The 10,528-nt window shown below is 46.6% G+C and overlaps 1 pseudogene; it reads right to left on the bottom strand.

The window, feature by feature from the left end:
- Positions 1-233: 233 nt before the first annotated feature.
- On the bottom strand, positions 234-9,234 carry LOC140355954 (protein NLRC3-like; annotated as a pseudogene).
- Between the last annotated feature and the right edge of the window lie 1,294 nt (positions 9,235-10,528).

Genomic DNA, 10,528 nt, shown 5'->3' with positions numbered 1-10,528 from the left:
CATTTAGGCTGTAGACTTGGTCAAGAGGATCTGCTGCAGTTCAAAGCAGCATCAGGACGGGGAAGAAAGGTGATTGAAGTGACTTTGAAGGTGGCGTGGTTGTTGGTGCCAGACGGGCTGGTCTGAGTATTTCACAAACTGTTGATCTACTGGGATTTTCACACATCTCTAGGGTTCACAGAGAATGGTCCGAAAAAGAGACAATATCCAGTGATTATTATGAAACCCTCTTTTATTATAAATCACATCATCAGCAAAATGTCAACCATCATCAGTCAATTCATCCTGAAAATCAAAGAAATATTAAATACATTTATTAAACATGAAGCAAAACATTTCATCACAAATGTTCAGGGAGTAAATACCATTTTGTCCTGGGACTTTTGAAAACATAAAACTATAATAATAATAATAATGATAAAATGTTTGAGAATGAGTGACAGTTTCTGACTCCATGAGAGTTTAGTCAGATTTGACAAATTCCTTTTTGAAGCGTTCCAATGTAAAACAGAAATAATTGTTTGATTCGTCGAACACTAAAATAATCTCGACAAAATAATATGAATAATAAAATGCTCATTGAAGTTAAATGTTTTTTCTAAATGTGTTTGTGTTTGGGGTGAGACCAGACTAACAGGACCTGAAGTGTCAGTCCTCCAGGGGGCGCTGTGTGCTCAGCTCCACCAGAGACACTGAACTGTTTAACCTCCTCAGTCTAAACCCAGGAAACAGAGGCTCAGTGAAGGAGGAGCTGAAGGTGTGGAGGTGGGACAGTTCTCCACCAGAGAGGACCTGATAGAAGGACAGAGCTCCAGCCTCAGAGTCCAGAAACACGCCCACTCTGGAGGTGAATGGAGAAAACAGAGATGACAGCTTATATCTTCTCAAACTTGACATAATCTCAGGTCTTTCTTTCTCATTGTGCATAAAATAATATTTTCCTCCCCAGATCCTCAGATTCCAGGACTGATCATTGAGTCCAAACTCACTCTCCTCACTCTTTCCTCTCCGTCTGATTCCTCTGTAACTCACTGCTACATCAACGTTCCCCCTGCACTGCACCTCCCAGTAACAGCGCCCCCTCAGGCCGGAGGAGGCCAGGACCTGAGGACAGTCTGTGAATCTGTCCTCATGATCTGGAACTTGTTCTGACTCAAAGAGTCTCACAGTCCGTTTGTCCTCAGACAGATGGAGTCTTCTGTTTGCCGTGTTTGGATCCAGAGTGAGCTCACAGTGATCTGAAACACAAAGACACATTTAAAATGTGATGATTTAAACAGGTTAGTGAGAGTAAATATGAAGTGTGAAAGTCCTGTTTCTTCTCAAAGGTAAATCAATGATAATGAGGTGGTTGGAGGCTCAGCTCATGTGTGATCAGCTTCAACATGTTTAGTTTGGCTCAAAACCTCATCAGTGTTTTGAACTGGGACGTTCAGTTTGTGCGGCTCCAGATCCAATACTGATCTTTAATGTTTGTTCTTTACGATACCGATCCGATACCGATCCAATACCGATCTGATCTTCTTATATTTCATGTTTTGACCCTTAGTTTAGTCTGATCTTGAGCCTTTATAAAACATGAAGAACACAAAGCTGAATTTGGCTCCAGTTTAATTCCATGACGACAGTTTCAATATGAATATTGCAGAATAGTGTTTTAAAGTGGTCCACAGCTTCAGAGCATCACACTCACTGTGACAGACACATTGATGGATTGATGCAGGTCAAATGAGATGTGCATTTATATATTTGTGAATAAATCATTGGTGGACGACCTAAACTGTGCTTTCTTCACCTGTGAATGTGGATGTTTTTCAGACGTTCCACATTCTGCTTTGGAGCCTCTCAAAATCCACATTTATTCAAAGACAGATTTGTTCTCATCAATTCTCATTTATAAACATGAACGTTGAGATGACATGATTGACAGTTTAAAAGTGGGCGTGGTGTTCAGGGGAGATGTCCGTGGACACAGTGTGGATATTTGCTCCAACTAAAAGACTCTTTAGGCCCTTTTTACTTTAGTTTTTAGACTTGTTTTAGACCGGAGCGCCAAGGCACACGCATTTCCCGAGTCCTCACGGAGCGAGACGAGCCGGTCGTGACACACGGCTGTAAAAACACAAGATTCTATCAAGTCAAAGTACAGCACATTTACTATGTTGTGGAGACACCAGATTGTTGAACTTTAGCCTTCTTCTTTCACCAATAAGTGACTTTTGACTCCTTTGACTCGTCTACTGCCTCTTAAGTCTCTCACACACATGGATTGTAGAAGAACAAGCAACATTTTTAACTGGAACAAGAAAATATGAGCACATTTCTCCTATTTTAGCTTCACTCCACTGGCTGCCCGTCCATTTTAGGATTCATTTTAAAACTTTTTTATTTACTTTTAAAGCCTTAAATGGTCCTGCCCCTCCTGACCTCTCCGAGCTGCTACACCCCTACACTCCCAGCCGTTCCCTCAGGTCAGCTGACCAGCTCCTGGCAGTGCCACGGGCTAAAGGTCAGAGGTGAACGAGCCTTTGCAGTGGCAGCTCCAAAACCTCTTCTAGACCTCATACTTCCACCTCCGCAGCATCGCCAAAATCAGACACTGCCTCACCCTCCCCCTCACCCTCACCCTCCCCCTCCCCGCTGCTGAATCCCTCATCCAGGCCTTCACCTCCTCCCGCCTCCACTACTGCACCTCCCTCCTCACTGGCACCTCCTCCCATTCCCTCCATAGACTCAAAATGGTCCAAAACTCTGCTGCCCGCCTCCTCACCCACACCCTCCTCCTCACCCACACCCTCCTCCTCACCCACACCCGCCTCCTCACCCACACCCGCCTCCTCACCCACACCCTCCTCACCCACACCCTCCTCACCCACACCCGCCTCCTCGCCCACACCCGCCTCCTCGCCCACACCCTCCTCACCCACACCCGCCTCCTCGCCCACACCCGCCTCCTCACCCACACCCGCCTCCTCACCCACACCCGCCTCCTCACCCACACCCTCCTCCTCACCCACACCCGCCTCCTCACCCACACCCGCCTCCTCACCCACACCCTCCTCCTCACCCACACCCTCCTCCTCACCCACACTCGCCTCCTCACCCACACCCGCCTCCTCACCCACACCCGGTCCCGTGATCACATCACTCCCGTTCTCCACTCTCTCCCCATCAAGCAGCGCATAAACTTTAAAATACTCCTCCTCACCTTCAAAGCTCTTCACCACCTTGCCCCCCCCTACCTGTCTGACCTCCTCATCCCCCACCGCCCCACCCGAGCTCTCCGATCCTCCTCCTCTCTCACCCTGGCTGCACCAACATCCCGACTCAAAACTTTTGGCGACAGAGCATTCTCCCGAACAGCACCCCGACTCTGGAACTCCCTCCCCCGACCTGTCCCACTCTCCCTCACTCACAACATTCAAATCCCGCCTAAAAACATACCTCTTCACCCAAGCCTATGACCTCCCCTACCCCTAGCCTCCTCTACCCCATTGCCTACTCTTCTACCCCCTGTTACATCCCCATCTTTTTCTCTCTACTTCGTCTGTCTTGTTCATTTTATCTGTATATTAATGTGTTCTGTACGTGTTGTCCCCCCTGTCTGTAAATACCCCCCCTTTTTTATATATGTTCAGCGTCTTTGGGTCACTGAAAAGCGCTATATAAATAAAAGTTATTATTATTAGAACTGTGGAACAAAGTGCCACTCCCCATAAGAAAAGCCTCTTTTGAAATCGCTTCTAAAAACATCTGTTTTCTCTGGCTTTTAACTACATGTAGTGTGTTGATTGTATGTTTTATATGTGTTGGGAGGGCAGCACCTTTTTATCTATTTTATTTTGTTTATTTTTATTCCATTGATTTTAGTGTGTTTGTTTGATTTAATTTTCTATTTGATTTAGTTTTTATATCTTATTTTATTACTTTTATCCTATTTATGCCTCTGTAGTCTTTTACCTGCTGTGAAGCACTTTGGAACCTCTGGTTGTGTAAATCGTGCTGTATAAATAAAGTGGATTGGGTTGGATTGGAAAATACACAACTTTATTGATTTAGGATCAGATTTTGCTCCAACTAAAAGACTCTTTAGGCCCTTTTTACTTTAGTTTTTAAGACTTGTTTTAGACTGAAGCGCCAAGGCACACGCATTTCCCGAGTCCTCACGGAGCGCTTTAATTCATATTAAATGATATATTAATATATCTTGAGTAACAGTTAATATGTAAAACGCAGCCTAATTGTGTCTCAGACATAAACATATCAGTGTTTATTTGTGTCTGATACAATATGTCTTTGTGTCTTACATTCAATTAAAAAAGTCAAAGGTCCAAACGTGACTGTGTCATATTAAATAATGATTGAGACACGTCAATATCTCTTTGTGATATGAATCCATTATTATTTGTAGAAAGGATGAACAAAAACAAGTCAAAGACATTTCTTACATTAATACATGACATGTCCTCTGAGTGCGCCATCTAGTGGTGAAATCAGCCTTATTCAAAAGTGACTCCTACTTATTTATTTCTTCTTTATTTTCAGCTTCAATTGGCATAAAAACACAATAAACAGTAATAAACGTGTAGTTTTGAAGAGAAAAAGAGCATAGATCATGTGACGTCTGCAGAGCTGAGCCGATGGTGCCCAGGCACATTGTACTCACAGCTCCTCAGTGTTTCTGCTGCTCTGGACTTCAGCCTTAACATTAGCAGTGACCGCTGCGTGTGGACCACGTGAGGACCATATGCACTTGTATGGAGCCCATCTAGTCACAGGTTCTGATCCCATACTCAAACATACATGTGTCTGTGTGACGGGGAAAAGGGTGGAGTCTGTGGGAGCTGTGGTGGAGGAGGACCAGGGCATCAGGAGTAACTCAACAATGTGGGCTCAGGAGTAACCGCAGCAACAGCCTCCTCTCACTGCCACCAAGAACACGACCTTTTAAGACATCGTTTGTCCCGTCTGCCGTGTCCAGGGCCCAAGCCTTCAGGGGCTTTTTCATCTTATATATGTTGTTTTATCATTGTTCATCGTTTGATGTTGCACCGAATCACCAAAGCAAGTTCCTATTTTGTGAATTATGTTCATTGACAATAAACCTTTTCTGATTCTAATTCTGATTCTGACTTCTTCTTTTGCATTTACCCCTTGACTACAGATGCCACAAACTGCAGCACAAACAGACGGGCAAAGTGTGAGCGGCGGCCGAGGCGTCGGAGCAGGACAATATGTTTCCAAGTCCAATTCATGACGACAGACGAGTACGAGAGCGAAAGCTCAGGATAAAGAAGACGCCGTCATAAATCTGTCTTATAATAATAAGGTATTATCATATTTACCTGTAAGATTAGGAGAATAAAGATGAATGTAAAGATCGCCCTAGTTCAAATGTAAAGTTGGACAGTTCCTCCAGTGAAACAGTTTCAGTCTGATGTTTGTGGAAGTTGCTGCTTGTCAAACCTCTAAATGTGTCGATAAGTTCAAATAAAAACATCAGATCTACAGCTGTGAGTCTTCTACATGTGAAGTTGTACCAAATAAAATTCTACTCACATTTTCTAGGACCTGGAACCATCCAGCGCTTTCCAGAAGGATCCAACCTGGAAAACACAAGTCTAGTTTAGACCAGAACCTGGACCAACCCCTGAACCAGGACCCACACCTGACAGACTGTAGGGGGCAGTGTGGTCTCACCTGACAGACTGTAGGGGGCAGTGTGGTCTCACCTGACAGTCTGTAGGGGGCAGTGTGGTCTCACCTGACAGACTGTAGGGGGCAGTGTGGTCTCACCTGACAGACTGCAGGGGGCAGTGTGGTCTCACCTGACAGACTGTAGGGGGCAGTGCGGTCTCACCTGACAGACTGTAGGGGGCAGTGTAGTCTCACCTGACAGACTGTAGGGGGCAGTGCGGTCTCACCTGACAGACTGTAGGGGGCAGTGTGGTCTCACCTGACAGACTGTAGGGGGCAGTGTGGTCTCACCTGACAGACTGCAGGGGGCAGTGTGGTCTCACCTGACAGACTGCAGGGGGCAGTGTGGTCTCACCTGACAGACTGTAGGGGGCATTGTGGTCTCACCTGACAGACTGCAGGGAGCAGTGTGGTCTCACCTGACTGACTGCAGGGGGCAGTGTGGTCTCACCTGACAGACTGTAGGGGGCAGTGTGGTCTCACCTGACAGACTGTAGGGGGCAGTGTGGTCTCACCTGACAGACTGCAGGGGGCAGTGTGGATCGTCCCGTAGTGCGGTCAGTCTCTCTGCTGAGGGTCCTGGATGGTTGTAGCTCAGGTCTAACTCTCTTAGATGGCAGTGGGTGGAGCTTAGAGCTGAGGCCAGATAGGCCCCGCCCCTTTCTGAGACCAGACATCCAGACAGCCTAAAGACACACAGCATTACACTCATGTGGAAACAAGGGGCAGAGTGCATGATGGGAGTGTCTCACCTGAGAGTCTCCAGTCTGCAGGGGGCGCTCTTCAGTCCATCACACAGCAGCTCCACTCCTGAGTCCTGGAGGTCATTTTGACTCAGGTCGAAGTGTGTGAGACTGGAGGAGCTGAGGACTGAGGCCAGAGGACCACAGCTGAGAGAGGACAGGCCACAAGTACTCAATCTGGGGACAATACATTGTTATTTATTATGCCCCGAAATAGTAAAAAATAGTATTGCAGTAGTACACAAACTTTGTAACAAAAAATAACTTTAAATGCAAGTTATTCAGACGAATAGAATAGAAATGTAAATGGACTAATACAAAACAAACACTGAAAGAGCAAAGTGTAGCTGATCTAACCTGAGAGTCTCCAGTCTGCAGGGGGCGCTCTTCAGTCCATCACACAGCAGCTCCACTCCTGAGTCCTGGAGGTCATTTTGACTCAGGTCGAAGTGTGTGAGACTGGAAGAGCTGAGGACTGAGGCCAGAGGACCACAGATGCTGTTTGTCAGGTTACAGCCGGACAGACTGAGGACGGAGAGGGAGATTAGAGCGCACTCACACCTGATCGTAAACAAAGTGTCGACTATGAGGTCCGTTTGGCCGATGTCAGTCTGATTTGTGCTTCAGTGATGCTGCTGGAGGAAGTGGACCTTATGAAAGTCTGTGTGTAGTTGAACTTTAGGATTATGTGGCCTCGAGGACATGTTTATGTACCAGTGTTTTCACATTTTAGCTGCTTTTGTTGGACACATTACCCTGGAATGTTCTGCCATTTGGATTTAGGGTAGACTTAGAGTTGAGAGTGTTAACCACTCTGCCACAGTGTAGTTTGTACTCACATGGCTTTGGTGGAGGCCTTGATAACCGGCAGCAGATTCAGCAGAGCCTTCTCTGAGGGACAGTATTTCCTCAGGTCAAACTCCTCCAGGTCTGAGTCTGTAGACAGTAAGAGAAAGGCCAAGGCTGACCACTGAGCAGGAGAAAGTTCATCTGCCTTCAGGCGTCCTTCTCTCAGGGTGTTTTGGATATCCTGCACCAGACTGCGGTCGTTCAGCTCGTTCAGACAGTGGAACAGGTTCAGGCTTTTCTCTGTAGACAGACCCTCATCATTGAGCTTCTGTTTAAGGTATTTTACTGTCTCTTGATTGGTCTGAGAGCCACTTCCTGTGTGAGTCAGCAGACCCTGCAGCAGCCTCTGATTGGTCGGCAGAGACAGGCCCAGGAGGAAGCGCAGGAACAGGTCCAGGTGTCCGTTTGGACTCTTAAAGGCCTGGTCCACAGCAGAGCTAAAGAAGGCTTCTTCAGAAGAGTTTGATGGGGACAGCAGGTTCTCTCCAGAGCTGAAGAAGGTCTGATGGACGTGAAGAGCAGCCAGAAACTCCTGCACACTCAGATGGATGAAGCAGTAGACCTTATCCTGGTACAGGCCTGGCTCCTCTCTAAAGACCTGTGTGAACACTCCGGAGTACACTGAGGCCGCTGCAGCGTCCAGCCCACACTCGCTCGTAGAAGATCAGGTTTCCTTTCTGCAGCTGCTCAAAGGCCACTTTTCCCAGAGACTGCACCATCTCCCTGGTCTCTGGAGTCCAGTGAAGGTCTGCCCCTGATCCCTGGTGATACTTGATGTTCTTTACTTTGGCCTGCACCACCAGGAAGTGGACGTACATCTGTGTGAGAGTCCGTGGCAGCTCTGGTTCCTCTGTTTGTTCCAGAAGCTTCTGTATAACTGTGGAGAGGATCCAGCAGAAGACCGGGATGTGGCACATGATGTGGAGGCTGCGGAAGCTCTTGATGTGGGAGAGAACAAGTGTGACCTGCCGCTCGTCTCTGAACCTCTTCCTGAAGTATTTCTCCTTCTGCGGGTCGGCGAACCCTCGCACCTCTGTCACCATGGAGATGCACTCAGCAGGGATCTGATTGGCCGCTGCGGGGCGCGTGGTTATCCAGAGAAGAGCGGAGGGAAGCAGGCTCCCCCTGATGAGGTTTACCAGCAGCACGTCCACTGAGACGGACTGTGTGGGGTCGCTCAGGGCCCGGGTTTGGCTGAAGTCCAGAGGAAGTCTGCACTCGTCCAGACCGTCAAAGATGAAGAGCACCTGGAGCTGTTGGAAGCTGCAGAGAGCGTTGGATGGACTGAAGAAGTGGTGCAGCAGCTCCACCAGGCTGAACTGTGTGTCTCTGAGCACATTGAGCTCTCTGAAAGTGAACGGGAACAGCAGCTGGAGCTCCTGGTTGGTCCTACCTTCAGCCCAGTCCAGACTGAACTTCTGAGTCAGCACTGTTTTCCCCACGCCGGCCACGCCCTTCGTCAGCACGACTCTGATTGGTCCCTTTGTCTGTGCTCTCATTGGTTCTTCTCTGATTGGGAGTTTAAACATATCTTCACACTTGATGGCGGTCTCTGCAGAGGCCGGTTTCCTGGTCTCGATGTGTCTGACCTCATGTTGCTCTGTGGCCTCTCCCTCTGTGATGTACAGCTCTGTGAAGATCTGCTTCAGTTCAGAGGAGTTTCCTTCTTTAGCGATGCCCTCACACACACGGCTGAACTTCTGTACCAGACAAGTCTTCACTTCTCCCTGAACCTTAGAACACAGACCTGTAAAAAGAGAAATCTGCATCAGACGTGTAACTGGACACACTGGGTTCAGTTAGAGCAGAGAGAGCTCTGGAGATTTTATGAAATTCAACCCACTATTCCGGCCCCCGTCCTCCCTGTTGTGTGTTTGACTGTAATGTTCCCTGTTCCTGTTTCCTCTGGTTGATGGGCCAATCCACAGTCTTCACCTGCAGCCACTTCCAGTATTTAAGGACCTGTTGCAGCTGCACAAGGCCATTCGTCTTCTTGTTCATCAGGGCTGTGGTGGTAGCGACTGACTTATTTGTTATTTGTCTCCTTTTAAGTTGTCACTTTGATTCTGTTCATGGGCCTTTGTTTTGTTTGTCCTGTGACTCGTACCTTATAGAGACACTTAACTTATTTTCTTAGTCGTGTCTGTGTTTGTTCATTTACCTTTGTGTTCCTGTTTATTGAACAAACTTTATTTCACCATTGAACATCTTGGTTTTATTACTTCTTTTACCCTCGCAGTTATAACACGCACACTTTGAAACAGCAGAAACATTTGAATCCAGATAATCCTTTCTGATCAGTCCTTTTCAGCCAATAACAGCTGTAGCTCATCACATGAAATGTGCCTCTACCTAAAAAACCTGGAGCATCTGAACTGAATGATTTTCACCCAATAGCACTTACCTTCATTTTATGTAAGAGTATGGAGCAAACTGTTAGTAAAAACATCATGTCGTCTATATCTAACTGTTTGGACATCTAACAGTTTGCATATGAAAGTCAGAAGTACAGAAGATGTGGCTATCACTCTATATAACACCTTAGCAAAGCACCTTCAGGCCCCTGACCATTATGCTAGAATCCTCTTTGTGGACTTTACATCAGCTTTCAGTTCTCTGCGTGTACATATTTGACTGAACAGGCTCATGGACCTCGGTGTTAATGGAGGCATTATCAAATGGGTCAGAGACGTTATGTCCAATCGTTCCAAAGAGATATTTATCCTACTCTGGGTAGGCCCTGCCCACTGGGCGGGACCTCCTAATGAAAAGGTGTTATTGGTTTCAACAGAAACTAAACCTTTTTGTTTTCTATCAAACTAGCGTCTTTGTTTACAATCAGTCCTTTAATGGACTATCAGTAGTGATGCAGACCTAAACCCACGTTCAGGTTCAAGTCCGGATTCGAATCCAGAGCTTTAGGTTTAGGTCCGGACTCATTAGGTCCGGACCTAAACCATGCCATATTTGCATAATGTTATAACAGCATAACACAAGCTACTTGGCTAAATTAAGTTGAAGACACTTGAACAAGGACGACTATCAAACACAAGGCTTAACTGCAGATTGAAATAAACTCAACTTGTCTGGTTTATTCACAGTTTTTAACAGAAGTTACAACTTACAAATCACAAGCTACTAGCTACGAGCTAGCTGCTAAACTATAGCTTAACTAACAGTTAACACACATTCATGTGTTTTACTTGAGGAACAAGAGCATGTTGAGTATTGTTGACGGG

Source organism: Eucyclogobius newberryi, unplaced genomic scaffold (genome assembly GCF_026437365.1).
Source record: "Eucyclogobius newberryi isolate DKJ021-1_F unplaced genomic scaffold, fEucNew1.0.hap1 SCAF_12, whole genome shotgun sequence".
NCBI lineage: Eukaryota > Metazoa > Chordata > Actinopteri > Gobiiformes > Gobiidae > Eucyclogobius > Eucyclogobius newberryi.
The sequence above is the reverse complement of the archived record's forward strand: the minus strand, read 5'-3'. Positions and strand labels throughout refer to the sequence as shown.